This window comes from Ambystoma mexicanum, chromosome 1p (genome assembly GCF_040938575.1).
Source record: "Ambystoma mexicanum isolate Mex_15411 chromosome 1p, UKY_AmexF1_1, whole genome shotgun sequence".
NCBI lineage: Eukaryota > Metazoa > Chordata > Amphibia > Caudata > Ambystomatidae > Ambystoma > Ambystoma mexicanum.
The window spans coordinates 12,429,710-12,451,162 of record NC_090921.1 but is presented as its reverse complement, the minus strand read 5'-3'; the positions used below and the strand labels follow the sequence as shown (position 1 = coordinate 12,451,162).

General features: G+C 48.0%; 17 non-coding genes across 17 annotated transcripts; all 17 read right to left on the bottom strand.

Moving 5' to 3' along the window:
* Window positions 1-881: 881 nt before the first annotated feature.
* TRNAL-UAG (transfer RNA leucine (anticodon UAG)) lies at window positions 882-963 on the bottom strand. The gene has a single exon. It is a non-coding gene; the product is annotated as a tRNA-Leu (tRNA).
* A 1,144-nt stretch (window positions 964-2,107) lies between these two features.
* TRNAL-UAG (transfer RNA leucine (anticodon UAG)) lies at window positions 2,108-2,189 on the bottom strand. The gene has a single exon. It is a non-coding gene; the product is annotated as a tRNA-Leu (tRNA).
* Window positions 2,190-3,333: 1,144 nt separating this feature from the next.
* On the bottom strand, window positions 3,334-3,415 carry TRNAL-UAG (transfer RNA leucine (anticodon UAG)). The gene has a single exon. It is a non-coding gene; the product is annotated as a tRNA-Leu (tRNA).
* A 1,144-nt stretch (window positions 3,416-4,559) lies between these two features.
* On the bottom strand, window positions 4,560-4,641 carry TRNAL-UAG (transfer RNA leucine (anticodon UAG)). The gene has a single exon. It is a non-coding gene; the product is annotated as a tRNA-Leu (tRNA).
* A 1,144-nt stretch (window positions 4,642-5,785) lies between these two features.
* On the bottom strand, window positions 5,786-5,867 carry TRNAL-UAG (transfer RNA leucine (anticodon UAG)). The gene has a single exon. It is a non-coding gene; the product is annotated as a tRNA-Leu (tRNA).
* A 1,144-nt stretch (window positions 5,868-7,011) lies between these two features.
* TRNAL-UAG (transfer RNA leucine (anticodon UAG)) lies at window positions 7,012-7,093 on the bottom strand. Its single transcript has one exon. It is a non-coding gene; the product is annotated as a tRNA-Leu (tRNA).
* Window positions 7,094-8,237: 1,144 nt separating this feature from the next.
* On the bottom strand, window positions 8,238-8,319 carry TRNAL-UAG (transfer RNA leucine (anticodon UAG)). Its single transcript has one exon. It is a non-coding gene; the product is annotated as a tRNA-Leu (tRNA).
* Window positions 8,320-9,463: 1,144 nt separating this feature from the next.
* Window positions 9,464-9,545, bottom strand: TRNAL-UAG (transfer RNA leucine (anticodon UAG)). Its single transcript has one exon. It is a non-coding gene; the product is annotated as a tRNA-Leu (tRNA).
* A 1,144-nt stretch (window positions 9,546-10,689) lies between these two features.
* Window positions 10,690-10,771, bottom strand: TRNAL-UAG (transfer RNA leucine (anticodon UAG)). The gene has a single exon. It is a non-coding gene; the product is annotated as a tRNA-Leu (tRNA).
* Window positions 10,772-11,915: 1,144 nt separating this feature from the next.
* Window positions 11,916-11,997, bottom strand: TRNAL-UAG (transfer RNA leucine (anticodon UAG)). The gene has a single exon. It is a non-coding gene; the product is annotated as a tRNA-Leu (tRNA).
* Window positions 11,998-13,141: 1,144 nt separating this feature from the next.
* TRNAL-UAG (transfer RNA leucine (anticodon UAG)) lies at window positions 13,142-13,223 on the bottom strand. Its single transcript has one exon. It is a non-coding gene; the product is annotated as a tRNA-Leu (tRNA).
* Window positions 13,224-14,367: 1,144 nt separating this feature from the next.
* TRNAL-UAG (transfer RNA leucine (anticodon UAG)) lies at window positions 14,368-14,449 on the bottom strand. The gene has a single exon. It is a non-coding gene; the product is annotated as a tRNA-Leu (tRNA).
* Window positions 14,450-15,593: 1,144 nt separating this feature from the next.
* Window positions 15,594-15,675, bottom strand: TRNAL-UAG (transfer RNA leucine (anticodon UAG)). Its single transcript has one exon. It is a non-coding gene; the product is annotated as a tRNA-Leu (tRNA).
* A 1,144-nt stretch (window positions 15,676-16,819) lies between these two features.
* On the bottom strand, window positions 16,820-16,901 carry TRNAL-UAG (transfer RNA leucine (anticodon UAG)). The gene has a single exon. It is a non-coding gene; the product is annotated as a tRNA-Leu (tRNA).
* A 1,144-nt stretch (window positions 16,902-18,045) lies between these two features.
* TRNAL-UAG (transfer RNA leucine (anticodon UAG)) lies at window positions 18,046-18,127 on the bottom strand. The gene has a single exon. It is a non-coding gene; the product is annotated as a tRNA-Leu (tRNA).
* A 1,144-nt stretch (window positions 18,128-19,271) lies between these two features.
* TRNAL-UAG (transfer RNA leucine (anticodon UAG)) lies at window positions 19,272-19,353 on the bottom strand. The gene has a single exon. It is a non-coding gene; the product is annotated as a tRNA-Leu (tRNA).
* A 1,144-nt stretch (window positions 19,354-20,497) lies between these two features.
* TRNAL-UAG (transfer RNA leucine (anticodon UAG)) lies at window positions 20,498-20,579 on the bottom strand. Its single transcript has one exon. It is a non-coding gene; the product is annotated as a tRNA-Leu (tRNA).
* Between the last annotated feature and the right edge of the window lie 874 nt (window positions 20,580-21,453).

The window sequence follows — 21,453 nt, the reverse complement described above, 5'->3', positions numbered from 1 at the left end:
CGGTGAGGGAGGTCAGATCTTTTCTAGGTTTTTTTTGGTTCTAAAAATGTTTGGGAAGCGAAGGTTCAGGAACATTGCCGGTAGGGAGAGTAAGCTCTTTAAAGGCATGCAATGAGATGTGTTTTTCTTTATTTCTGCATATTTCTGTAGCTAGCTGCATTCTTTCAGTCAACATCCCGCCCCATTTAGTGCTCACGTTTTTAAAGAAGTCCACCATTAGCCCGCAGTGTAAGCCTACCCGGGGCCTCCGCCGATGGTCCATGGTGTGTGGGATCCTTACTGGACCAACCCCAGCCGTAACGCAAATCTTAGCTTTGTCTCATTCGACCCCTAACTCGACCCAAGGAGCTACTGCAAACTCTTAGCCTAACACTAGCCCTAAATGAAAGACGCCTATTGTCCTCACATGTGGGATTTTGTTCTCGCTGCTAGTGCATACGAAACTTGGTTCCGACGTGTCCAGGAGTGGGAGATTTACCAGGGACCTTGCAATCTCGTGCCTGGGGGTTTCTAAGCTGGGCATAGGAGCTCCACTGGATGGAGCCAAGTGTCTTGAACTGAGTTTTTGTGATGCAGCAGGAAAAGGCGCTGCAAAAAGGAGCAACTACCAAGGCAAAGAGATGTGCATTCATTAGGGCATCGTGTCGGCAGATTTGTGGCCCTGCCAAGCACGTGTTTATTGACAGGATCGTGAACGCATGTCCGTTTTCAGTGAACAGTGATTTATGCTTTACCCTTTTTTGGTGAAAACGCACACGAGTCAGATGTGTGCTTTCAGTCTGGGTGTTCAGAAAAGCAAGAATTCATAAACACATGCCATTCCCTGGCTCCCAATTGTCCTGTCTGTACACGTGGCATGAAGATAAAAAAGAAACAGCTATTGGCAGCGGTGGGATTCGAACCCACGCCTCCAAAGAGACTGGAGCCTAAATCCAGCGCCTTAGACCGCTCGGCCACGCTACCCTGCTGGTACTGAAACGAGAGCCTCTGAGACCTGTATTTTTTTAGGGATTGGCTGGTTTGGCCATTAATTCAAAATCAAAGCAAAGCATGAACTTGGATTGAATTCTAGCACTGGCTGTGCAAAGCCCGAACTGAACAATAAAGCACACTTGTCAGCCTGAAATTGAAATGTCACCTTTCGGGAGTGCTCTGTTCGACAGCAGTCTGGTAGCCTAGTGGTCAATGTCAGCACCCCTCCATCCAGCAGTCTTGAGTTCAATTCCCGGTGAGGGAGGTCAGATCTTTTCTAGGTTTTTTTTGGTTCTAAAAATGTTTGGGAAGCGAAGGTTCAGGAACATTGCCGGTAGGGAGAGTAAGCTCTTTAAAGGCATGCAATGAGATGTGTTTTTCTTTATTTCTGCATATTTCTGTAGCTAGCTGCATTCTTTCAGTCAACATCCCGCCCCATTTAGTGCTCACGTTTTTAAAGAAGTCCACCATTAGCCCGCAGTGTAAGCCTACCCGGGGCCTCCGCCGATGGTCCATGGTGTGTGGGATCCTTACTGGACCAACCCCAGCCGTAACGCAAATCTTAGCTTTGTCTCATTCGACCCCTAACTCGACCCAAGGAGCTACTGCAAACTCTTAGCCTAACACTAGCCCTAAATGAAAGACGCCTATTGTCCTCACATGTGGGATTTTGTTCTCGCTGCTAGTGCATACGAAACTTGGTTCCGACGTGTCCAGGAGTGGGAGAATTACCAGGGACCTTGCAATCTCGTGCCTGGGGGTTTCTAAGCTGGGCATAGGAGCTCCACTGGATGGAGCCAAGTGTCTTGAACTGAGTTTTTGTGATGCAGCAGGAAAAGGCTCTGCAAAAAGGAGCAACTACCAAGGCAAAGAGATGTGCATTCATTAGGGCATCGTGTCGGCAGATTTGTGGCCCTGCCAAGCACGTGTTTATTGACAGGATCGTGAACGCATGTCGGTTTTCAGTGAACAGTGATTTATGCTTTACCCTTTTTTGGTGAAAACGCACACGAGTCAGATGTGTGCTTTCAGTCTGGGTGTTCAGAAAAGCAAGAATTCATAAACACATGCCATTCCCTGGCTCCCAATTGTCCTGTCTGTACACGTGGCATGAAGATAAAAAAGAAACAGCTATTGGCAGCGGTGGGATTCGAACCCACGCCTCCAAAGAGACTGGAGCCTAAATCCAGCGCCTTAGACCGCTCGGCCACGCTACCCTGCTGGTACTGAAACGAGAGCCTCTGAGACCTGTATTTTTTTAGGGATTGGCTGGTTTGGCCATTAATTCAAAATCAAAGCAAAGCATGAACTTGGATTGAATTCTAGCACTGGCTGTGCAAAGCCCGAACTGAACAATAAAGCACACTTGTCAGCCTGAAATTGAAATGTCACCTTTCGGGAGTGCTCTGTTCGACAGCAGTCTGGTAGCCTAGTGGTCAATGTCAGCACCCCTCCATCCAGCAGTCCTGAGTTCAATTCCCGGTGAGGGAGGTCAGATCTTTTCTAGGTTTTTTTTGGTTCTAAAAATGTTTGGGAAGCGAAGGTTCAGGAACATTGCCGGTAGGGAGAGTAAGCTCTTTAAAGGCATGCAATGAGATGTGTTTTTCTTTATTTCTGCATATTTCTGTAGCTAGCTGCATTCTTTCAGTCAACATCCCGCCCCATTTAGTGCTCACGTTTTTAAAGAAGTCCACCATTAGCCCGCAGTGTAAGCCTACCCGGGGCCTCCGCCGATGGTCCATGGTGTGTGGGATCCTTACTGGACCAACCCCAGCCGTAACGCAAATCTTAGCTTTGTCTCATTCGACCCCTAACTCGACCCAAGGAGCTACTGCAAACTCTTAGCCTAACACTAGCCCTAAATGAAAGACGCCTATTGTCCTCACATGTGGGATTTTGTTCTCGCTGCTAGTGCATACGAAACTTGGTTCCGACGTGTCCAGGAGTGGGAGAATTACCAGGGACCTTGCAATCTCGTGCCTGGGGGTTTCTAAGCTGGGCATAGGAGCTCCACTGGATGGAGCCAAGTGTCTTGAACTGAGTTTTTGTGATGCAGCAGGAAAAGGCGCTGCAAAAAGGAGCAACTACCAAGGCAAAGAGATGTGCATTCATTAGGGCATCGTGTCGGCAGATTTGTGGCCCTGCCAAGCACGTGTTTATTGACAGGATCGTGAACGCATGTCCGTTTTCAGTGAACAGTGATTTATGCTTTACCCTTTTTTGGTGAAAACGCACACGAGTCAGATGTGTGCTTTCAGTCTGGGTGTTCAGAAAAGCAAGAATTCATAAACACATGCCATTCCCTGGCTCCCAATTGTCCTGTCTGTACACGTGGCATGAAGATAAAAAAGAAACAGCTATTGGCAGCGGTGGGATTCGAACCCACGCCTCCAAAGAGACTGGAGCCTAAATCCAGCGCCTTAGACCGCTCGGCCACGCTACCCTGCTGGTACTGAAACGAGAGCCTCTGAGACCTGTATTTTTTTAGGGATTGGCTGGTTTGGCCATTAATTCAAAATCAAAGCAAAGCATGAACTTGGATTGAATTCTAGCACTGGCTGTGCAAAGCCCGAACTGAACAATAAAGCACACTTGTCAGCCTGAAATTGAAATGTCACCTTTCGGGAGTGCTCTGTTCAACAGCAGTCTGGTAGCCTAGTGGTCAATGTCAGCACCCCTCCATCCAGCAGTCTTGAGTTCAATTCCCGGTGAGGGAGGTCAGATCTTTTCTAGGTTTTTTTTGGTTCTAAAAATGTTTGGGAAGCGAAGGTTCAGGAACATTGCCGGTAGGGAGAGTAAGCTCTTTAAAGGCATGCAATGAGATGTGTTTTTCTTTATTTCTGCATATTTCTGTAGCTAGCTGCATTCTTTCAGTCAACATCCCGCCCCATTTAGTGCTCACGTTTTTAAAGAAGTCCACCATTAGCCCGCAGTGTAAGCCTACCCGGGGCCTCCGCCGATGGTCCATGGTGTGTGGGATCCTTACTGGACCAACCCCAGCCGTAACGCAAATCTTAGCTTTGTCTCATTCGACCCCTAACTCGACCCAAGGAGCTACTGCAAACTCTTAGCCTAACACTAGCCCTAAATGAAAGACGCCTATTGTCCTCACATGTGGGATTTTGTTCTCGCTGCTAGTGCATACGAAACTTGGTTCCGACGTGTCCAGGAGTGGGAGAATTACCAGGGACCTTGCAATCTCGTGCCTGGGGGTTTCTAAGCTGGGCATAGGAGCTCCACTGGATGGAGCCAAGTGTCTTGAACTGAGTTTTTGTGATGCAGCAGGAAAAGGCGCTGCAAAAAGGAGCAACTACCAAGGCAAAGAGATGTGCATTCATTAGGGCATCGTGTCGGCAGATTTGTGGCCCTGCCAAGCACGTGTTTATTGACAGGATCGTGAACGCATGTCCGTTTTCAGTGAACAATGATTTATGCTTTACCCTTTTTTGGTGAAAACGCACACGAGTCAGATGTGTGCTTTCAGTCTGGGTGTTCAGAAAAGCAAGAATTCATAAACACATGCCATTCCCTGGCTCCCAATTGTCCTGTCTGTACACGTGGCATGAAGATAAAAAAGAAACAGCTATTGGCAGCGGTGGGATTCGAACCCACGCCTCCAAAGAGACTGGAGCCTAAATCCAGCGCCTTAGACCGCTCGGCCACGCTACCCTGCTGGTACTGAAACGAGAGCCTCTGAGACCTGTATTTTTTTAGGGATTGGCTGGTTTGGCCATTAATTCAAAATCAAAGCAAAGCATGAACTTGGATTGAATTCTAGCACTGGCTGTGCAAAGCCCGAACTGAACAATAAAGCACACTTGTCAGCCTGAAATTGAAATGTCACCTTTCGGGAGTGCTCTGTTCAACAGCAGTCTGGTAGCCTAGTGGTCAATGTCAGCACCCCTCCATCCAGCAGTCTTGAGTTCAATTCCCGGTGAGGGAGGTCAGATCTTTTCTAGGTTTTTTTTGGTTCTAAAAATGTTTGGGAAGCGAAGGTTCAGGAACATTGCCGGTAGGGAGAGTAAGCTCTTTAAAGGCATGCAATGAGATGTGTTTTTCTTTATTTCTGCATATTTCTGTAGCTAGCTGCATTCTTTCAGTCAACATCCCGCCCCATTTAGTGCTCACGTTTTTAAAGAAGTCCACCATTAGCCCGCAGTGTAAGCCTACCCGGGGCCTCCGCCGATGGTCCATGGTGTGTGGGATCCTTACTGGACCAACCCCAGCCGTAACGCAAATCTTAGCTTTGTCTCATTCGACCCCTAACTCGACCCAAGGAGCTACTGCAAACTCTTAGCCTAACACTAGCCCTAAATGAAAGACGCCTATTGTCCTCACATGTGGGATTTTGTTCTCGCTGCTAGTGCATACGAAACTTGGTTCCGACGTGTCCAGGAGTGGGAGAATTACCAGGGACCTTGCAATCTCGTGCCTGGGGGTTTCTAAGCTGGGCATAGGAGCTCCACTGGATGGAGCCAAGTGTCTTGAACTGAGTTTTTGTGATGCAGCAGGAAAAGGCGCTGCAAAAAGGAGCAACTACCAAGGCAAAGAGATGTGCATTCATTAGGGCATCGTGTCGGCAGATTTGTGGCCCTGCCAAGCACGTGTTTATTGACAGGATCGTGAACGCATGTCCGTTTTCAGTGAACAGTGATTTATGCTTTACCCTTTTTTGGTGAAAACGCACACGAGTCAGATGTGTGCTTTCAGTCTGGGTGTTCAGAAAAGCAAGAATTCATAAACACATGCCATTCCCTGGCTCCCAATTGTCCTGTCTGTACACGTGGCATGAAGATAAAAAAGAAACAGCTATTGGCAGCGGTGGGATTCGAACCCACGCCTCCAAAGAGACTGGAGCCTAAATCCAGCGCCTTAGACCGCTCGGCCACGCTACCCTGCTGGTACTGAAACGAGAGCCTCTGAGACCTGTATTTTTTTAGGGATTGGCTGGTTTGGCCATTAATTCAAAATCAAAGCAAAGCATGAACTTGGATTGAATTCTAGCACTGGCTGTGCAAAGCCCGAACTGAACAATAAAGCACACTTGTCAGCCTGAAATTGAAATGTCACCTTTCGGGAGTGCTCTGTTCAACAGCAGTCTGGTAGCCTAGTGGTCAATGTCAGCACCCCTCCATCCAGCAGTCTTGAGTTCAATTCCCGGTGAGGGAGGTCAGATCTTTTCTAGGTTTTTTTTGGTTCTAAAAATGTTTGGGAAGCGAAGGTTCAGGAACATTGCCGGTAGGGAGAGTAAGCTCTTTAAAGGCATGCAATGAGATGTGTTTTTCTTTATTTCTGCATATTTCTGTAGCTAGCTGCATTCTTTCAGTCAACATCCCGCCCCATTTAGTGCTCACGTTTTTAAAGAAGTCCACCATTAGCCCGCAGTGTAAGCCTACCCGGGGCCTCCGCCGATGGTCCATGGTGTGTGGGATCCTTACTGGACCAACCCCAGCCGTAACGCAAATCTTAGCTTTGTCTCATTCGACCCCTAACTCGACCCAAGGAGCTACTGCAAACTCTTAGCCTAACACTAGCCCTAAATGAAAGACGCCTATTGTCCTCACATGTGGGATTTTGTTCTCGCTGCTAGTGCATACGAAACTTGGTTCCGACGTGTCCAGGAGTGGGAGAATTACCAGGGACCTTGCAATCTCGTGCCTGGGGGTTTCTAAGCTGGGCATAGGAGCTCCACTGGATGGAGCCAAGTGTCTTGAACTGAGTTTTTGTGATGCAGCAGGAAAAGGCGCTGCAAAAAGGAGCAACTACCAAGGCAAAGAGATGTGCATTCATTAGGGCATCGTGTCGGCAGATTTGTGGCCCTGCCAAGCACGTGTTTATTGACAGGATCGTGAACGCATGTCCGTTTTCAGTGAACAGTGATTTATGCTTTACCCTTTTTTGGTGAAAACGCACACGAGTCAGATGTGTGCTTTCAGTCTGGGTGTTCAGAAAAGCAAGAATTCATAAACACATGCCATTCCCTGGCTCCCAATTGTCCTGTCTGTACACGTGGCATGAAGATAAAAAAGAAACAGCTATTGGCAGCGGTGGGATTCGAACCCACGCCTCCAAAGAGACTGGAGCCTAAATCCAGCGCCTTAGACCGCTCGGCCACGCTACCCTGCTGGTACTGAAACGAGAGCCTCTGAGACCTGTATTTTTTTAGGGATTGGCTGGTTTGGCCATTAATTCAAAATCAAAGCAAAGCATGAACTTGGATTGAATTCTAGCACTGGCTGTGCAAAGCCCGAACTGAACAATAAAGCACACTTGTCAGCCTGAAATTGAAATGTCACCTTTCGGGAGTGCTCTGTTCAACAGCAGTCTGGTAGCCTAGTGGTCAATGTCAGCACCCCTCCATCCAGCAGTCTTGAGTTCAATTCCCGGTGAGGGAGGTCAGATCTTTTCTAGGTTTTTTTTGGTTCTAAAAATGTTTGGGAAGCGAAGGTTCAGGAACATTGCCGGTAGGGAGAGTAAGCTCTTTAAAGGCATGCAATGAGATGTGTTTTTCTTTATTTCTGCATATTTCTGTAGCTAGCTGCATTCTTTCAGTCAACATCCCGCCCCATTTAGTGCTCACGTTTTTAAAGAAGTCCACCATTAGCCCGCAGTGTAAGCCTACCCGGGGCCTCCGCCGATGGTCCATGGTGTGTGGGATCCTTACTGGACCAACCCCAGCCGTAACGCAAATCTTAGCTTTGTCTCATTCGACCCCTAACTCGACCCAAGGAGCTACTGCAAACTCTTAGCCTAACACTAGCCCTAAATGAAAGACGCCTATTGTCCTCACATGTGGGATTTTGTTCTCGCTGCTAGTGCATACGAAACTTGGTTCCGACGTGTCCAGGAGTGGGAGAATTACCAGGGACCTTGCAATCTCGTGCCTGGGGGTTTCTAAGCTGGGCATAGGAGCTCCACTGGATGGAGCCAAGTGTCTTGAACTGAGTTTTTGTGATGCAGCAGGAAAAGGCGCTGCAAAAAGGAGCAACTACCAAGGCAAAGAGATGTGCATTCATTAGGGCATCGTGTCGGCAGATTTGTGGCCCTGCCAAGCACGTGTTTATTGACAGGATCGTGAACGCATGTCCGTTTTCAGTGAACAGTGATTTATGCTTTACCCTTTTTTGGTGAAAACGCACACGAGTCAGATGTGTGCTTTCAGTCTGGGTGTTCAGAAAAGCAAGAATTCATAAACACATGCCATTCCCTGGCTCCCAATTGTCCTGTCTGTACACGTGGCATGAAGATAAAAAAGAAACAGCTATTGGCAGCGGTGGGATTCGAACCCACGCCTCCAAAGAGACTGGAGCCTAAATCCAGCGCCTTAGACCGCTCGGCCACGCTACCCTGCTGGTACTGAAACGAGAGCCTCTGAGACCTGTATTTTTTTAGGGATTGGCTGGTTTGGCCATTAATTCAAAATCAAAGCAAAGCATGAACTTGGATTGAATTCTAGCACTGGCTGTGCAAAGCCCGAACTGAACAATAAAGCACACTTGTCAGCCTGAAATTGAAATGTCACCTTTCGGGAGTGCTCTGTTCAACAGCAGTCTGGTAGCCTAGTGGTCAATGTCAGCACCCCTCCATCCAGCAGTCTTGAGTTCAATTCCCGGTGAGGGAGGTCAGATCTTTTCTAGGTTTTTTTTGGTTCTAAAAATGTTTGGGAAGCGAAGGTTCAGGAACATTGCCGGTAGGGAGAGTAAGCTCTTTAAAGGCATGCAATGAGATGTGTTTTTCTTTATTTCTGCATATTTCTGTAGCTAGCTGCATTCTTTCAGTCAACATCCCGCCCCATTTAGTGCTCACGTTTTTAAAGAAGTCCACCATTAGCCCGCAGTGTAAGCCTACCCGGGGCCTCCGCCGATGGTCCATGGTGTGTGGGATCCTTACTGGACCAACCCCAGCCGTAACGCAAATCTTAGCTTTGTCTCATTCGACCCCTAACTCGACCCAAGGAGCTACTGCAAACTCTTAGCCTAACACTAGCCCTAAATGAAAGACGCCTATTGTCCTCACATGTGGGATTTTGTTCTCGCTGCTAGTGCATACGAAACTTGGTTCCGACGTGTCCAGGAGTGGGAGAATTACCAGGGACCTTGCAATCTCGTGCCTGGGGGTTTCTAAGCTGGGCATAGGAGCTCCACTGGATGGAGCCAAGTGTCTTGAACTGAGTTTTTGTGATGCAGCAGGAAAAGGCGCTGCAAAAAGGAGCAACTACCAAGGCAAAGAGATGTGCATTCATTAGGGCATCGTGTCGGCAGATTTGTGGCCCTGCCAAGCACGTGTTTATTGACAGGATCGTGAACGCATGTCCGTTTTCAGTGAACAGTGATTTATGCTTTACCCTTTTTTGGTGAAAACGCACACGAGTCAGATGTGTGCTTTCAGTCTGGGTGTTCAGAAAAGCAAGAATTCATAAACACATGCCATTCCCTGGCTCCCAATTGTCCTGTCTGTACACGTGGCATGAAGATAAAAAAGAAACAGCTATTGGCAGCGGTGGGATTCGAACCCACGCCTCCAAAGAGACTGGAGCCTAAATCCAGCGCCTTAGACCGCTCGGCCACGCTACCCTGCTGGTACTGAAACGAGAGCCTCTGAGACCTGTATTTTTTTAGGGATTGGCTGGTTTGGCCATTAATTCAAAATCAAAGCAAAGCATGAACTTGGATTGAATTCTAGCACTGGCTGTGCAAAGCCCGAACTGAACAATAAAGCACACTTGTCAGCCTGAAATTGAAATGTCACCTTTCGGGAGTGCTCTGTTCAACAGCAGTCTGGTAGCCTAGTGGTCAATGTCAGCACCCCTCCATCCAGCAGTCTTGAGTTCAATTCCCGGTGAGGGAGGTCAGATCTTTTCTAGGTTTTTTTTGGTTCTAAAAATGTTTGGGAAGCGAAGGTTCAGGAACATTGCCGGTAGGGAGAGTAAGCTCTTTAAAGGCATGCAATGAGATGTGTTTTTCTTTATTTCTGCATATTTCTGTAGCTAGCTGCATTCTTTCAGTCAACATCCCGCCCCATTTAGTGCTCACGTTTTTAAAGAAGTCCACCATTAGCCCGCAGTGTAAGCCTACCCGGGGCCTCCGCCGATGGTCCATGGTGTGTGGGATCCTTACTGGACCAACCCCAGCCGTAACGCAAATCTTAGCTTTGTCTCATTCGACCCCTAACTCGACCCAAGGAGCTACTGCAAACTCTTAGCCTAACACTAGCCCTAAATGAAAGACGCCTATTGTCCTCACATGTGGGATTTTGTTCTCGCTGCTAGTGCATACGAAACTTGGTTCCGACGTGTCCAGGAGTGGGAGAATTACCAGGGACCTTGCAATCTCGTGCCTGGGGGTTTCTAAGCTGGGCATAGGAGCTCCACTGGATGGAGCCAAGTGTCTTGAACTGAGTTTTTGTGATGCAGCAGGAAAAGGCGCTGCAAAAAGGAGCAACTACCAAGGCAAAGAGATGTGCATTCATTAGGGCATCGTGTCGGCAGATTTGTGGCCCTGCCAAGCACGTGTTTATTGACAGGATCGTGAACGCATGTCCGTTTTCAGTGAACAGTGATTTATGCTTTACCCTTTTTTGGTGAAAACGCACACGAGTCAGATGTGTGCTTTCAGTCTGGGTGTTCAGAAAAGCAAGAATTCATAAACACATGCCATTCCCTGGCTCCCAATTGTCCTGTCTGTACACGTGGCATGAAGATAAAAAAGAAACAGCTATTGGCAGCGGTGGGATTCGAACCCACGCCTCCAAAGAGACTGGAGCCTAAATCCAGCGCCTTAGACCGCTCGGCCACGCTACCCTGCTGGTACTGAAACGAGAGCCTCTGAGACCTGTATTTTTTTAGGGATTGGCTGGTTTGGCCATTAATTCAAAATCAAAGCAAAGCATGAACTTGGATTGAATTCTAGCACTGGCTGTGCAAAGCCCGAACTGAACAATAAAGCACACTTGTCAGCCTGAAATTGAAATGTCACCTTTCGGGAGTGCTCTGTTCAACAGCAGTCTGGTAGCCTAGTGGTCAATGTCAGCACCCCTCCATCCAGCAGTCTTGAGTTCAATTCCCGGTGAGGGAGGTCAGATCTTTTCTAGGTTTTTTTTGGTTCTAAAAATGTTTGGGAAGCGAAGGTTCAGGAACATTGCCGGTAGGGAGAGTAAGCTCTTTAAAGGCATGCAATGAGATGTGTTTTTCTTTATTTCTGCATATTTCTGTAGCTAGCTGCATTCTTTCAGTCAACATCCCGCCCCATTTAGTGCTCACGTTTTTAAAGAAGTCCACCATTAGCCCGCAGTGTAAGCCTACCCGGGGCCTCCGCCGATGGTCCATGGTGTGTGGGATCCTTACTGGACCAACCCCAGCCGTAACGCAAATCTTAGCTTTGTCTCATTCGACCCCTAACTCGACCCAAGGAGCTACTGCAAACTCTTAGCCTAACACTAGCCCTAAATGAAAGACGCCTATTGTCCTCACATGTGGGATTTTGTTCTCGCTGCTAGTGCATACGAAACTTGGTTCCGACGTGTCCAGGAGTGGGAGAATTACCAGGGACCTTGCAATCTCGTGCCTGGGGGTTTCTAAGCTGGGCATAGGAGCTCCACTGGATGGAGCCAAGTGTCTTGAACTGAGTTTTTGTGATGCAGCAGGAAAAGGCGCTGCAAAAAGGAGCAACTACCAAGGCAAAGAGATGTGCATTCATTAGGGCATCGTGTCGGCAGATTTGTGGCCCTGCCAAGCACGTGTTTATTGACAGGATCGTGAACGCATGTCCGTTTTCAGTGAACAGTGATTTATGCTTTACCCTTTTTTGGTGAAAACGCACACGAGTCAGATGTGTGCTTTCAGTCTGGGTGTTCAGAAAAGCAAGAATTCATAAACACATGCCATTCCCTGGCTCCCAATTGTCCTGTCTGTACACGTGGCATGAAGATAAAAAAGAAACAGCTATTGGCAGCGGTGGGATTCGAACCCACGCCTCCAAAGAGACTGGAGCCTAAATCCAGCGCCTTAGACCGCTCGGCCACGCTACCCTGCTGGTACTGAAACGAGAGCCTCTGAGACCTGTATTTTTTTAGGGATTGGCTGGTTTGGCCATTAATTCAAAATCAAAGCAAAGCATGAACTTGGATTGAATTCTAGCACTGGCTGTGCAAAGCCCGAACTGAACAATAAAGCACACTTGTCAGCCTGAAATTGAAATGTCACCTTTCGGGAGTGCTCTGTTCAACAGCAGTCTGGTAGCCTAGTGGTCAATGTCAGCACCCCTCCATCCAGCAGTCTTGAGTTCAATTCCCGGTGAGGGAGGTCAGATCTTTTCTAGGTTTTTTTTGGTTCTAAAAATGTTTGGGAAGCGAAGGTTCAGGAACATTGCCGGTAGGGAGAGTAAGCTCTTTAAAGGCATGCAATGAGATGTGTTTTTCTTTATTTCTGCATATTTCTGTAGCTAGCTGCATTCTTTCAGTCAACATCCCGCCCCATTTAGTGCTCACGTTTTTAAAGAAGTCCACCATTAGCCCGCAGTGTAAGCCTACCCGGGGCCTCCGCCGATGGTCCATGGTGTGTGGGATCCTTACTGGACCAACCCCAGCCGTAACGCAAATCTTAGCTTTGTCTCATTCGACCCCTAACTCGACCCAAGGAGCTACTGCAAACTCTTAGCCTAACACTAGCCCTAAATGAAAGACGCCTATTGTCCTCACATGTGGGATTTTGTTCTCGCTGCTAGTGCATACGAAACTTGGTTCCGACGTGTCCAGGAGTGGGAGAATTACCAGGGACCTTGCAATCTCGTGCCTGGGGGTTTCTAAGCTGGGCATAGGAGCTCCACTGGATGGAGCCAAGTGTCTTGAACTGAGTTTTTGTGATGCAGCAGGAAAAGGCGCTGCAAAAAGGAGCAACTACCAAGGCAAAGAGATGTGCATTCATTAGGGCATCGTGTCGGCAGATTTGTGGCCCTGCCAAGCACGTGTTTATTGACAGGATCGTGAACGCATGTCCGTTTTCAGTGAACAATGATTTATGCTTTACCCTTTTTTGGTGAAAACGCACACGAGTCAGATGTGTGCTTTCAGTCTGGGTGTTCAGAAAAGCAAGAATTCATAAACACATGCCATTCCCTGGCTCCCAATTGTCCTGTCTGTACACGTGGCATGAAGATAAAAAAGAAACAGCTATTGGCAGCGGTGGGATTCGAACCCACGCCTCCAAAGAGACTGGAGCCTAAATCCAGCGCCTTAGACCGCTCGGCCACGCTACCCTGCTGGTACTGAAACGAGAGCCTCTGAGACCTGTATTTTTTTAGGGATTGGCTGGTTTGGCCATTAATTCAAAATCAAAGCAAAGCATGAACTTGGATTGAATTCTAGCACTGGCTGTGCAAAGCCCGAACTGAACAATAAAGCACACTTGTCAGCCTGAAATTGAAATGTCACCTTTCGGGAGTGCTCTGTTCAACAGCAGTCTGGTAGCCTAGTGGTCAATGTCAGCACCCCTCCATCCAGCAGTCTTGAGTTCAATTCCCGGTGAGGGAGGTCAGATCTTTTCTAGGTTTTTTTTGGTTCTAAAAATGTTTGGGAAGCGAAGGTTCAGGAACATTGCCGGTAGGGAGAGTAAGCTCTTTAAAGGCATGCAATGAGATGTGTTTTTCTTTATTTCTGCATATTTCTGTAGCTAGCTGCATTCTTTCAGTCAACATCCCGCCCCATTTAGTGCTCACGTTTTTAAAGAAGTCCACCATTAGCCCGCAGTGTAAGCCTACCCGGGGCCTCCGCCGATGGTCCATGGTGTGTGGGATCCTTACTGGACCAACCCCAGCCGTAACGCAAATCTTAGCTTTGTCTCATTCGACCCCTAACTCGACCCAAGGAGCTACTGCAAACTCTTAGCCTAACACTAGCCCTAAATGAAAGACGCCTATTGTCCTCACATGTGGGATTTTGTTCTCGCTGCTAGTGCATACGAAACTTGGTTCCGACGTGTCCAGGAGTGGGAGAATTACCAGGGACCTTGCAATCTCGTGCCTGGGGGTTTCTAAGCTGGGCATAGGAGCTCCACTGGATGGAGCCAAGTGTCTTGAACTGAGTTTTTGTGATGCAGCAGGAAAAGGCGCTGCAAAAAGGAGCAACTACCAAGGCAAAGAGATGTGCATTCATTAGGGCATCGTGTCGGCAGATTTGTGGCCCTGCCAAGCACGTGTTTATTGACAGGATCGTGAACGCATGTCCGTTTTCAGTGAACAGTGATTTATGCTTTACCCTTTTTTGGTGAAAACGCACACGAGTCAGATGTGTGCTTTCAGTCTGGGTGTTCAGAAAAGCAAGAATTCATAAACACATGCCATTCCCTGGCTCCCAATTGTCCTGTCTGTACACGTGGCATGAAGATAAAAAAGAAACAGCTATTGGCAGCGGTGGGATTCGAACCCACGCCTCCAAAGAGACTGGAGCCTAAATCCAGCGCCTTAGACCGCTCGGCCACGCTACCCTGCTGGTACTGAAACGAGAGCCTCTGAGACCTGTATTTTTTTAGGGATTGGCTGGTTTGGCCATTAATTCAAAATCAAAGCAAAGCATGAACTTGGATTGAATTCTAGCACTGGCTGTGCAAAGCCCGAACTGAACAATAAAGCACACTTGTCAGCCTGAAATTGAAATGTCACCTTTCGGGAGTGCTCTGTTCAACAGCAGTCTGGTAGCCTAGTGGTCAATGTCAGCACCCCTCCATCCAGCAGTCTTGAGTTCAATTCCCGGTGAGGGAGGTCAGATCTTTTCTAGGTTTTTTTTGGTTCTAAAAATGTTTGGGAAGCGAAGGTTCAGGAACATTGCCGGTAGGGAGAGTAAGCTCTTTAAAGGCATGCAATGAGATGTGTTTTTCTTTATTTCTGCATATTTCTGTAGCTAGCTGCATTCTTTCAGTCAACATCCCGCCCCATTTAGTGCTCACGTTTTTAAAGAAGTCCACCATTAGCCCGCAGTGTAAGCCTACCCGGGGCCTCCGCCGATGGTCCATGGTGTGTGGGATCCTTACTGGACCAACCCCAGCCGTAACGCAAATCTTAGCTTTGTCTCATTCGACCCCTAACTCGACCCAAGGAGCTACTGCAAACTCTTAGCCTAACACTAGCCCTAAATGAAAGACGCCTATTGTCCTCACATGTGGGATTTTGTTCTCGCTGCTAGTGCATACGAAACTTGGTTCCGACGTGTCCAGGAGTGGGAGAATTACCAGGGACCTTGCAATCTCGTGCCTGGGGGTTTCTAAGCTGGGCATAGGAGCTCCACTGGATGGAGCCAAGTGTCTTGAACTGAGTTTTTGTGATGCAGCAGGAAAAGGCGCTGCAAAAAGGAGCAACTACCAAGGCAAAGAGATGTGCATTCATTAGGGCATCGTGTCGGCAGATTTGTGGCCCTGCCAAGCACGTGTTTATTGACAGGATCGTGAACGCATGTCCGTTTTCAGTGAACAGTGATTTATGCTTTACCCTTTTTTGGTGAAAACGCACACGAGTCAGATGTGTGCTTTCAGTCTGGGTGTTCAGAAAAGCAAGAATTCATAAACACATGCCATTCCCTGGCTCCCAATTGTCCTGTCTGTACACGTGGCATGAAGATAAAAAAGAAACAGCTATTGGCAGCGGTGGGATTCGAACCCACGCCTCCAAAGAGACTGGAGCCTAAATCCAGCGCCTTAGACCGCTCGGCCACGCTACCCTGCTGGTACTGAAACGAGAGCCTCTGAGACCTGTATTTTTTTAGGGATTGGCTGGTTTGGCCATTAATTCAAAATCAAAGCAAAGCATGAACTTGGATTGAATTCTAGCACTGGCTGTGCAAAGCCCGAACTGAACAATAAAGCACACTTGTCAGCCTGAAATTGAAATGTCACCTTTCGGGAGTGCTCTGTTCAACAGCAGTCTGGTAGCCTAGTGGTCAATGTCAGCACCCCTCCATCCAGCAGTCTTGAGTTCAATTCCCGGTGAGGGAGGTCAGATCTTTTCTAGGTTTTTTTTGGTTCTAAAAATGTTTGGGAAGCGAAGGTTCAGGAACATTGCCGGTAGGGAGAGTAAGCTCTTTAAAGGCATGCAATGAGATGTGTTTTTCTTTATTTCTGCATATTTCTGTAGCTAGCTGCATTCTTTCAGTCAACATCCCGCCCCATTTAGTGCTCACGTTTTTAAAGAAGTCCACCATTAGCCCGCAGTGTAAGCCTACCCGGGGCCTCCGCCGATGGTCCATGGTGTGTGGGATCCTTACTGGACCAACCCCAGCCGTAACGCAAATCTTAGCTTTGTCTCATTCGACCCCTAACTCGACCCAAGGAGCTACTGCAAACTCTTAGCCTAACACTAGCCCTAAATGAAAGACGCCTATTGTCCTCACATGTGGGATTTTGTTCTCGCTGCTAGTGCATACGAAACTTGGTTCCGACGTGTCCAGGAGTGGGAGAATTACCAGGGACCTTGCAATCTCGTGCCTGGGGGTTTCTAAGCTGGGCATAGGAGCTCCACTGGATGGAGCCAAGTGTCTTGAACTGAGTTTTTGTGATGCAGCAGGAAAAGGCGCTGCAAAAAGGAGCAACTACCAAGGCAAAGAGATGTGCATTCATTAGGGCATCGTGTCGGCAGATTTGTGGCCCTGCCAAGCACGTGTTTATTGACAGGATCGTGAACGCATGTCCGTTTTCAGTGAACAGTGATTTATGCTTTACCCTTTTTTGGTGAAAACGCACACGAGTCAGATGTGTGCTTTCAGTCTGGGTGTTCAGAAAAGCAAGAATTCATAAACACATGCCATTCCCTGGCTCCCAATTGTCCTGTCTGTACACGTGGCATGAAGATAAAAAAGAAACAGCTATTGGCAGCGGTGGGATTCGAACCCACGCCTCCAAAGAGACTGGAGCCTAAATCCAGCGCCTTAGACCGCTCGGCCACACTACCCTGCTGGTACTGAAACGAGAGCCTCTGAGACCTGTATTTTTTTAGGGATTGGCTGGTTTGGCCATTAATTCAAAATCAAAGCAAAGCATGAACTTGGATTGAATTCTAGCACTGGCTGTGCAAAGCCCGAACTGAACAATAAAGCACACTTGTCAGCCTGAAATTGAAATGTCACCTTTCGGGAGTGCTCTGTTCAACAGCAGTCTGGTAGCCTAGTGGTCAATGTCAGCACCCCTCCATCCAGCAGTCTTGAGTTCAATTCCCGGTGAGGGAGGTCAGATCTTTTCTAGGTTTTTTTTGGTTCTAAAAATGTTTGGGAAGCGAAGGTTCAGGAACATTGCCGGTAGGGAGAGTAAGCTCTTTAAAGGCATGCAATGAGATGTGTTTTTCTTTATTTCTGCATATTTCTGTAGCTAGCTGCATTCTTTCAGTCAACATCCCGCCCCATTTAGTGCTCACGTTTTTAAAGAAGTCCACCATTAGCCCGCAGTGTAAGCCTACCCGGGGCCTCCGCCGATGGTCCATGGTGTGTGGGATCCTTACTGGACCAACCCCAGCCGTAACGCAAATCTTAGCTTTGTCTCATTCGACCCCTAACTCGACCCAAGGAGCTACTGCAAACTCTTAGCCTAACACTAGCCCTAAATGAAAGACGCCTATTGTCCTCACATGTGGGATTTTGTTCTCGCTGCTAGTGCATACGAAACTTGGTTCCGACGTGTCCAGGAGTGGGAGAATTACCAGGGACCTTGCAATCTCGTGCCTGGGGGTTTCTAAGCTGGGCATAGGAGCTCCACTGGATGGAGCCAAGTGTCTTGAACTGAGTTTTTGTGATGCAGCAGGAAAAGGCGCTGCAAAAAGGAGCAACTACCAAGGCAAAGAGATGTGCATTCATTAGGGCATCGTGTCGGCAGATTTGTGGCCCTGCCAAGCACGTGTTTATTGACAGGATCGTGAACGCATGTCCGTTTTCAGTGAACAGTGATTTATGCTTTACCCTTTTTTGGTGAAAACGCACACGAGTCAGATGTGTGCTTTCAGTCTGGGTGTTCAGAAAAGCAAGAATTCATAAACACATGCCATTCCCTGGCTCCCAATTGTCCTGTCTGTACACGTGGCATGAAGATAAAAAAGAAACAGCTATTGGCAGCGGTGGGATTCGAACCCACGCCTCCAAAGAGACTGGAGCCTAAATCCAGCGCCTTAGACCGCTCGGCCACGCTACCCTGCTGGTACTGAAACGAGAGCCTCTGAGACCTGTATTTTTTTAGGGATTGGCTGGTTTGGCCATTAATTCAAAATCAAAGCAAAGCATGAACTTGGATTGAATTCTAGCACTGGCTCTGCAAAGCCCGAACTGAACAATAAAGCACACTTGTCAGCCTGAAATTGAAATGTCACCTTTCGGGAGTGCTCTGTTCAACAGCAGTCTGGTAGCCTAGTGGTCAATGTCAGCACCCCTCCATCCAGCAGTCTTGAGTTCAATTCCCGGTGAGGGAGGTCAGATCTTTTCTAGGTTTTTTTTGGTTCTAAAAATGTTTGGGAAGCGAAGGTTCAGGAACATTGCCGGTAGGGAGAGTAAGCTCTTTAAAGGCATGCAATGAGATGTGTTTTTCTTTATTTCTGCATATTTCTGTAGCTAGCTGCATTCTTTCAGTCAACATCCCGCCCCATTTAGTGCTCACGTTTTTAAAGAAGTCCACCATTAGCCCGCAGTGTAAGCCTACCCGGGGCCTCCGCCGATGGTCCATGGTGTGTGGGATCCTTACTGGACCAACCCCAGCCGTAACGCAAATCTTAGCTTTGTCTCATTCGACCCCTAACTCGACCCAAGGAGCTACTGCAAACTCTTAGCCTAACACTAGCCCTAAATGAAAGACGCCTATTGTCCTCACATGTGGGATTTTGTTCTCGCTGCTAGTGCATACGAAACTTGGTTCCGACGTGTCCAGGAGTGGGAGAATTACCAGGGACCTTGCAATCTCGTGCCTGGGGGTTTCTAAGCTGGGCATAGGAGCTCCACTGGATGGAGCCAAGTGTCTTGAACTGAGTTTTTGTGATGCAGCAGGAAAAGGCGCTGCAAAAAGGAGCAACTACCAAGGCAAAGAGATGTGCATTCATTAGGGCATCGTGTCGGCAGATTTGTGGCCCTGCCAAGCACGTGTTTATTGACAGGATCGTGAACGCATGTCCGTTTTCAGTGAACAGTGATTTATGCTTTACCCTTTTTTGGTGAAAACGCACACGAGTCAGATGTGTGCTTTCAGTCTGGGTGTTCAGAAAAGCAAGAATTCATAAACACATGCCATTCCCTGGCTCCCAATTGTCCTGTCTGTACACGTGGCATGAAGATAAAAAAGAAACAGCTATTGGCAGCGGTGGGATTCGAACCCACGCCTCCAAAGAGACTGGAGCCTAAATCCAGCGCCTTAGACCGCTCGGCCACGCTACCCTGCTGGTACTGAAACGAGAGCCTCTGAGACCTGTATTTTTTTAGGGATTGGCTGGTTTGGCCATTAATTCAAAATCAAAGCAAAGCATGAACTTGGATTGAATTCTAGCACTGGCTGTGCAAAGCCCGAACTGAACAATAAAGCACACTTGTCAGCCTGAAATTGAAATGTCACCTTTCGGGAGTGCTCTGTTCAACAGCAGTCTGGTAGCCTAGTGGTCAATGTCAGCACCCCTCCATCCAGCAGTCTTGAGTTCAATTCCCGGTGAGGGAGGTCAGATCTTTTCTAGGTTTTTTTTGGTTCTAAAAATGTTTGGGAAGCGAAGGTTCAGGAACATTGCCGGTAGGGAGAGTAAGCTCTTTAAAGGCATGCAATGAGATGTGTTTTTCTTTATTTCTGCATATTTCTGTAGCTAGCTGCATTCTTTCAGTCAACATCCCGCCCCATTTAGTGCTCACGTTTTTAAAGAAGTCCACCATTAGCCCGCAGTGTAAGCCTACCCGGGGCCTCCGCCGATGGTCCATGGTGTGTGGGATCCTTACTGGACCAACCCCAGCCGTAACGCAAATCTTAGCTTTGTCTCATTCGACCCCTAACTCGACCCAAGGAGCTACTGCAAACTCTTAGCCTAACACTAGCCCTAAATGAAAGACGCCTATTGTCCTCACATGTGGGATTTTGTTCTCGCTGCTAGTGCATACGAAACTTGGTTCCGACGTGTCCAGGAGTGGGAGAATTACCAGGGACCTTGCAATCTCGTGCCTGGGGGTTTCTAAGCTGGGCATAGGAGCTCCACTGGATGGAGCCAAGTGTCTTGAACTGAGTTTTTGTGATGCAGCAGGAAAAGGCGCTGCAAAAAGGAGCAACTACCAAGGCAAAGAGATGTGCATTCATTAGGGCATCGTGTCGGCAGATTTGTGGCCCTGCCAAGCACGTGTTTATTGACAGGATCGTGAACGCATGTCCGTTTTCAGTGAACAGTGATTTATGCTTTACCCTTTTTTGGTGAAAACGCACACGAGTCAGATGTGTGCTTTCAGTCTGGGTGTTCAGAAAAGCAAGAATTCATAAACACATGCCATTCCCTGGCTCCCAATTGTCCTGTCTGTACACGTGGCATGAAGATAAAAAAGAAACAGCTATTGGCAGCGGTGGGATTCGAACCCACGCCTCCAAAGAGACTGGAGCCTAAATCCAGCGCCTTAGACCGCTCGGCCACACTACCCTGCTGGTACTGAAACGAGAGCCTCTGAGACCTGTATTTTTTTAGGGATTGGCTGGTTTGGCCATTAATTCAAAATCAAAGCAAAGCATGAACTTGGATTGAATTCTAGCACTGGCTGTGCAAAGCCCGAACTGAACAATAAAGCACACTTGTCAGCCTGAAATTGAAATGTCACCTTTCGGGAGTGCTCTGTTCAACAGCAGTCTGGTAGCCTAGTGGTCAATGTCAGCACCCCTCCATCCAGCAGTCTTGAGTTCAATTCCCGGTGAGGGAGGTCAGATCTTTTCTAGGTTTTTTTTGGTTCTAAAAATGTTTGGGAAGCGAAGGTTCAGGAACATTGCCGGTAGGGAGAGTAAGCTCTTTAAAGGCATGCAATGAGATGTGTTTTTCTTTATTTCTGCATATTTCTGTAGCTAGCTGCATTCTTTCAGTCAACATCCCGCCCCATTTAGTGCTCACGTTTTTAAAGAAGTCCACCATTAGCCCGCAGTGTAAGCCTACCCGGGGCCTCCGCCGATGGTCCATGGTGTGTGGGATCCTTACTGGACCAACCCCAGCCGTAACGCAAATCTTAGCTTTGTCTCATTCGACCCCTAACTCGACCCAAGGAGCTACTGCAAACTCTTAGCCTAACACTAGCCCTAAATGAAAGACGCCTATTGTCCTCACATGTGGGATTTTGTTCTCGCTGCTAGTGCATACGAAACTTGGTTCCGACGTGTCCAGGAGTGGGAGAATTACCAGGGACCTTGCAATCTCGTGCCTGGGGGTTTCTAAGCTGGGCATAGGAGCTCCACTGGATGGAGCCAAGTGTCTTGAACTGAGTTTTTGTGATGCAGCAGGAAAAGGCGCTGCAAAAAGGAGCAACTACCAA